The 7,500-nt window shown below is 41.0% G+C and overlaps 1 protein-coding gene across 1 annotated transcript in view; it reads left to right on the top strand.

Annotated features, from left to right (window-relative positions):
• Positions 1–7,500, top strand: part of LOC145409245 (uncharacterized) — a 16,738-nt gene that overhangs the window by 661 nt on the left and 8,577 nt on the right. The window lies entirely within an intron of this gene.

The raw sequence follows: 7,500 nt of genomic DNA, 5'->3' as shown, positions 1-7,500 counted from the left end.
ATAGCGCATTGATAGCATGTCCAAACAGCAACTGGAAGAATCAGAGTTCGATTCTCGGACCAGCCGGACTCTTGGATATACTGTAGTTCGTTTCCCTTTATCCTTATTCGTCCAGGAGTATAAGTGGGGACCTGGATTTAACATGAAGGTTGCGGTCGTGTTTTAGGATAAGACCGAGCATAGCAAAATTTGACTGCCTTAAGTTACCTTCTGAAGATGATAGGCATTAATGTAAATCCTTCTTCACCGACATTTTCATTATTTCAAAGCACAAGTCGGGCAGCCATCTACAGGCACCTAAAGCCCTAAGACATCAATCTCACTCTGTTAACCCGGGTAGCATGATGGCGTTTTTTCTTATTTTGTCCTTGATATCGCCTACGCTACATTCATTTAAGGAGAAAGTTTTGAAGCCGGAGAGGTGACAGTAAATATAACTTTATTCACCTTCAATACAAGAGGATTTTTCTAACCTTAAAAAATGTCACTCGAATCAAGGAGTTAGGAGAAGCTGACCAAAATCCCCAGTACCAAAACAGCTTAGTTAATTATGTCCCTCGTTGGTTGTAATCTGCGACCACTACATCATCACCTCTCACCGGGTCTTTCTCTTTATTGAAAAAGAGACTTCGTTGCATTTTTTTCCTAGCTATTTATTATACCGTGCATATTTTATTGTTATTTATACATACTGTACAGTATATTACGTTTATCTGTATAGTGTGACTCATTAACGAACAAGAGGATGAAAAGACGTAATATGCAAACTAAGTCGCTGGGTGAGAGGTGGTGCAATCCCCTGTGTCGTCGAGAATGCTGTCTATTACATCACCATCAAAGAGTCCTACCTCACACCAGATCGCAGAGATCACTGTCCCGGCTGAAGTAATTTCTTGACTCGTTACGTGAGCTCATGTTACAAAGGGGAATGCTTTCAGATTAGATCTGTCTATCTACGCTCGCGGAGGGAGAATGAAGTAATGTTTTACTCAACGTGGGCAGGGTGTGTGTGTGTGTGAGAGAGAGAGAGAGAGAGAGAGAGAGAGAGAGAGAGAGAAAGAGAGAGAGAGAGAGAACCAAAGAACCGCCACCAACCCTCGTAAACAAAACCAGGTCTCAGCCGCCTTTGCAAAGCCTAAATTACGATCCAGTTTGTCTCAACGAGGAATATTTTTGTGGGGAACATTTTTACAGCCCCGCCTTTTGAATGCGACCGTACGTTTTCCCAGCAACAGGAGACGTGAGCAATATAACTAGTAATGTAAAAAACGAATTGTGTTTATTGTTTAGTCGAGCTGTGTTACCAAGAACCTGTTTCCTTTGGGGTGGCTCTGTTAACTTTATGACTGAGGCGAGTTTCTTCAAGTTAGCTCCTGCAGTCGCATTTTTTACCTAATTCTTGTTATTCCTGGACGATTTTACTCAGATGAGGAGAGATTCTAAACAGAGGTTTTTAGAGCTGGATGGGTCGAATTTAGCCTTCGTTTAAATCCTTTCTTACACGAGATCTCCTTCAAGCTGGAAAAATCGTCTTGAAGTGGATTGATCTATCTCTCTATCTATTGCCAGACGTCATAATCCCGTACGGGGTGGCCATTTGACTCTGAGTTATTTGTTTTACAGGGAGGGCAATAACCCTCCACCAACCCACTTGACACGTAGGGAGCACGTATGGTTTGGTTATATGGTTACCACCCAGCGTTGTAAATGGTTTCTTGGCTTAAAGGAAACCATTTGGCTTGTCGCTCAATGTAAAGCCACCTGTAAAGGAAAGAAAAGCAATAAGAAGTGACAGGAGAGATGGGAGAAATAGGAAGAGAGGAGGGCAGGCACAGAAAAAGAATGATAAAGGCTAAGGAAGAAGTAGGCAGCACTATTGATGAAGATGTTAAATACGAAATAGGATTGAAGGGGTTAAGTGCAGGGTGTCCCGCGAAATCCGTGAGAAATTCCAGGAGGATTATGTGTGTGTGTGTGTGTGTGTGTGTGTGTGTGTGTGTGTGTGTGTGTGTGTGTGTGTGTGTAGGCAAAATAAGTGAATCAGCTTTTATTCTATTTTCATCACTCAAGGTCGAGAAGTTGAGGGTTAGTGAAGGAGAGAATTTATTGGTTTTGCTAACTATAGGTCACATGCCGAGGTCACAGGGCTAGGTCAAAGTTTAATTTAGCAAGGTGAGCTTGAACAGTATTTACCCAGCTTAGACCAAACTTGGGTGAAGGATTGAGGGTAGGACATGAAGAAATTTGAGTCTGAGAACAATCAGTCAAAGGTCAAGATAACAGGACAAGACCAAAGCTCGACCCGCGTAACCGTGTGTGAACAAAACAGCTGAAACAGATATGATCTGAGTCAAACCAGCAGAATGGTTGAGGATCAGGTTAGGGGCTGACCTATTGTTTTTGAGAACAGTAGCCCAAAAGTCAGGGTCTCTTGGCAAGGTCAGTTTAAAAAAATACCCGCTTTAAAACAAAGGTGAGGCATGTTTCGGGATAAGAAAAAGATTAAAGATTTGTTTTTGAGAAGACAGTCAAAGGTTAGGGCTACAGACATAGTTAAAAAGTCAAAGCCACAGGCCAAAGTCAGCTCAGAAGTCCTGATCTGATGTGAGTCAAACTTGGTGGAAAGGTTGAGAAACAATTCGATTCTGAGTGCATCAGTTGTATGTCATGGTCACAGAGCAATATGAAGTAGGCTACTCGGCTCTTAAACCAATTGGTTTATGCCGGTGCTGTACTCTCTAAGTGCTCCTTGTTGCTTATTTTTTTAAATAATTTCGACTCTGGACATAGACTTGATAGTCTGTTCCTTAAGGACTCTCACTCTCCTAAACTATCATACGTCACTACTTAGACACCGGGATGCTAGGACTGTCTCATTGAAGATTACTGCAATCGTGTTTGCAGGGGTATTTTCATGACATATCGTTGCGTCTTGTGGAAGCTTAGTTACGTCTTGTTTCAACAAAAGCTAAATTATCAGATTGCCCTATAACCCAGGCTGGAATCGACTTCGTGTGTGGGAAGAATATGGGCTCAATGTATAGGAAAGATGCAGGTAAAGTCTATGGGAAGGATACATGCATGGGAGAATGCAGGGTGAGTGTATGAAAGGGTACGAGGGAGGAGTGTGGGTTATGTGTGGAGGGGGGAGGGAGGGGAAGATGAAGGTGACTGTAAGGGTGATGACAAGTGTGTGAGGTGAGTGTAGAGTTAAGGTACTGGTAGACATGGATAAGCTTCTTGGTGGGTGGGTTCACTTGCTTTCAACACATTCCACTGATAATTTCCTCTTGAGTAATCAAGGTTCAGAGAAAGCTGATACTTACAAGTTAACACTGTACCTTTCACGACACAAACACACACACACACACACACACACACACACACACACACACACACACACACACACACACACACACACACACACCACTCAAGTAAGCTCATTTCCAACTCACGAGAAATTCCACGATCAGTACTTGCTAATTAATTTTCACGGTCAGGACGATTCGAGTATTTTATTCCCGCTACATCCAGGCGATTTTGTTCAGCTAAGAATGAGTCATAGGAGACAGGTTACATTGGTTCCATTAACCCTCTCATGATCAGGACGACTTTGATATTCATTCCAAATAGCACCAGACAATTTTTCTCAGCTGAGAGTAAGAACAACCAGAGAGTGTTAAATTAATGCAATAAAGATTTCCAGAAGGGCAGGAATAAGGTAATGAATTTAATACCTGTTTTGTGGAATACATAATTTTACATGTCTCCGGTCTGGCTCCATTACTGACCATCTTTCGTTACGTGCCTGATCTGTGTTTTCCCTCAAGCTCGCAGAATGTGTCTTTAATTGGTGCTGGAGAGGGTCGCCTTCACATGCTGGCAACCTTATACAGTATTCGTAAATGGTTACTTCGCTACTCGGTCATACAGGCGTCCTCAACTCCCTCCCTATCCCCCAAAAGCAGGATGGTGGACCGCAGAAGGGCAGTTTAAGTCTGTAATCCACTGGGTTCACGTTCAAATGAGCCCGGGGTCACAACAACACCAACACCACCACCGCCACCAACAACAACATTAATAATAACAGCAAATTGGCTGTGCGTCCATGTTCCGGTGTTGATTATATTTATTTTTTGATATTTTTCACTGCTTGATTATATAATATTTAGATTTACATGAAGATAATATTACCGACTCACACTCAGGACTTAAGTTAATAAAACCTCAACAGCAATTATAGTAAGATCATCAACCCACTGGCTGCCAAATACCTACTTAGCATTATATTTCGCCTAAAGGTTGACTAATTTACATTGATCAAGAGACTTCCTTCCTCCCTCCCTCCTTCCCTCCATCCCGTCTCTGTCTGTCTGTCCGCCTGTCTGTCTGTCTGTCTGTCTGTCTGTCTGTCTCTCTATCTCTCTCTCCCACACACACACACAGAATCCTCCTGAAGTTTCTCAAGGATATCGCGGGACACTCTGTATGTAACCTCCTCGGTCTGATTAGATATTTTACACCTCAATCAATCCAGTTCAAGACGAATTTTTTCTACATGAGTGAGAACTCCTGTAACGATGGATTTAAACGAAGGCTAAATCCAACCCCTCCAGCTCTACTCTGCTTAGATTCTCTCCTTAGCTGATTAAAATCGTCTGGAAATGACAAGAATTAAATAGAAAATGCGATTGGAAGAGCTAACGTCAAGAAAATCACCTCAGTCATAAAGTTAACAGAGCTGCCCCAAAGGAAACAGGTTCTTGGTAACACAGTACAACTAAATAATAAATACAAATCGTACTTTATATTACTCGTTATATTGCTCACGTCTCCTGTTGCTGGGAAAACGTACGGTCGCATTCAAAAGGCGGGGCTGCAAAAATATTCCCCGTTGAGACAAAGTGGGTCGTAATTTAGGCTTTGCAAAGGCGGCTGACACCTGGTTTTGTTTACGATGGGTTGGTGGTGTTTCTTTAGTTGTATTTACTCTGTGTGTGTGTGTGTGTGTGTGTGTGTGTGTGTGTGTGTGTGTGTGTGTGTGTGTGTGTATCTAATGCCAGATTATCTTGAAAAGTTGTGGGAGAATTTTTACCAAAGTTTCAGGAAACATCAACCATGTGGATATGCTGATGCGTATTATTTTTCGTGTGGATTTGATAAAAGACGACCGAATGCCAGGCCGCCATATATATTTACCTCCGCCATGGAGGTTATGTTTTTCTCCGCGTTTGTTTGTTTGTTTGTTTGTCTGTCTATCTGTCTGTCTGTTAGCAGGATCACTCAAAAAGTTATGAATGAATTTTGATGGAATTTTGTGAAAGGGTGGACGATGGGCCAAGAAAGAAATAATTTAATTATGGGCCGGATCCGGAGTATCCCTCACAATATATCCAAAAGTTCTCAGTAAATCTCAATGAAATTTTGTGGAAAGGTGTGACATGGACCAAGAAGGAATTGATTAAATTTCGGGGGGGATCCTGATCCTGATCCTATATCCACGGACCCGGATCCGGAATTACTCAAAAAGTTATGAACATATTTTGGTGAAATTTTGTGGAAGGGTTGTCCTTGGGCCAAGGAAGAAATGATTAGATTTGGGGACTGATTCGGATCCGGATCCGGAGTATCCGGCACAATATCTTCAAAAGTCCTCCATGAACTTCAATGAAATTTTGTGTTAAGGTGGACCATGGACCAAGAAAGGATTGATTAAGTTTTGGAGCAGATCCGGATCCGGATCCGGATAATATATCCAGGGATCCTGATCCGGATCCTTTTTAGTGGCACTGGCACTGGCGGAGGTAAGCGTTCTGTGAGCCCTTTCTAGTTTAATATGGATTGTTCTTTTACGAAACGCGTTGACGAAATTCCGTAGAATGTTGCAAATTTTCTTCAGATTTGCTTCGTCCGTAATTTATACTTCATCCAACAACATATTTTGGCGGGCGATTAATATTCGGTCCCCGCATGCTTTTAATTTTTGACGCAAGTGATGAACAAAATATGACTAGCGATGATGAAAAAAATGTTTGACGCAAGTAACGATGAAACAAACATGTATGACTAGTGATGAAAAAAACATCTAACGAGTTATGAAAAAGAAAGTCTGAATAGTGATGATGACAAAAATTTGTCAGACTAATAATGATAAGCAAAAGTCTGATTAATGATGACGGAAATAATGTCGAACTAGCAATAAAAAAAGTCTAACTTTAGCGATGACGGAAAAAAGTTTGACCTTTGCGATGATTAAAAAAAGTCTGACCTCTCTGTTATATTGTGGAATGTACGCTGATTTATTATAACAATTACAAATGTTCCATAAATGCCCGTGACTTAATCATTTCCAAATGGAGCCTTTAGAGACGATGGCTGTGTGTCCTGTCTCACGTTACATCCTCCTTGATTCCTCTTTTAATGTCTCTAGCCATCTTTCCATCTAATTTTCAACGCCATCCTCTTATGTTTGCAGATTTGTCAGTCGGCTTTATACGCATCCAGTAGTCTCATTTTAACCCCCTTCAGTTCGATGTATTTCACTGACTTGCTTCCTTCAGACGATTTTATTCAGCTTAGAGATTTTTCGAACTGGAGAGATTATATACAGTCTTCCTTTGCACCTTTACTGCATGAGTTCTACTTGAAATTGAACTGAGTTGTCTGAAGGTAACAAAAGTGAAATATAAAACTCGTCACTGGAGTGAAAGAGTGAGTCCAAGGCCAGTATTCCTGTTGGTTAAGGAAGCTCTCTAACACCTTTTCTTTTGCGATTTATTTTTGGATATAAATGGTCAGCATTGTTTTGTACGTTATTTATGCAGACTATGGCGATATTGGAAGGATTTATGTAACAGAAAATAGGACAGTAAGATGTAAGAAAAAAAAATTAATCGCTTTGGAGAGAATACCGACCCGATCCCGACATTGTCTCTCTCTGTTTCTGCCATCACTCTCACGCGACTTAGATCCATTAAATCCTCAAAATATCTTCTCCCTTCCAGCTTTCCCTACAAATCTTAATCGTGACTATTTCTACAAAGTGCAAATAATGACATCAATACGATCAGTGTTAGATGACTGATTACTAATGTGTTCGTTTATATCACTATCCAGGGGGCAAAAAGTTATCTATGGAAGTTAATAAACAACGCAAGTAGGTTACCAGAAATAGTTAAACAGTTCCGTGGTTACCGAGCTAGACTATAAAAAGCATCGAAACCAGAGCTCAGTCTTGTGAACAGCAGCACCTAGGCTAACTTTTACGCCAAATTCGTCACCCTTGGTTAATTTTCTAGTATGTAATATAGTAGAACAACACCCTCCTCAGCCAAATAAGTGAGAAGTAAACAGTATTAGTAATGTTTTCATCAAATTGCTAGGATGTTCACTTGGCCCAGTTTTATTTCGTCTGCCTTTTTGTGGTTGAATTACGCATCCAAGTTTCTTTCATTTATTTCATTTACTTTATCAGCCCTAGACTGCTGTACTCCTTCTTCT

The sequence above is a fragment of the Coenobita brevimanus genome, chromosome 80 (assembly GCF_032717465.1).
Source record: "Coenobita brevimanus isolate Jiangsu-jjx chromosome 80, ASM3271746v2, whole genome shotgun sequence".
NCBI lineage: Eukaryota > Metazoa > Arthropoda > Malacostraca > Decapoda > Coenobitidae > Coenobita > Coenobita brevimanus.
Note: the sequence above shows the minus strand (reverse complement) of the source record. Positions and strands in the feature narration are given on the sequence as shown.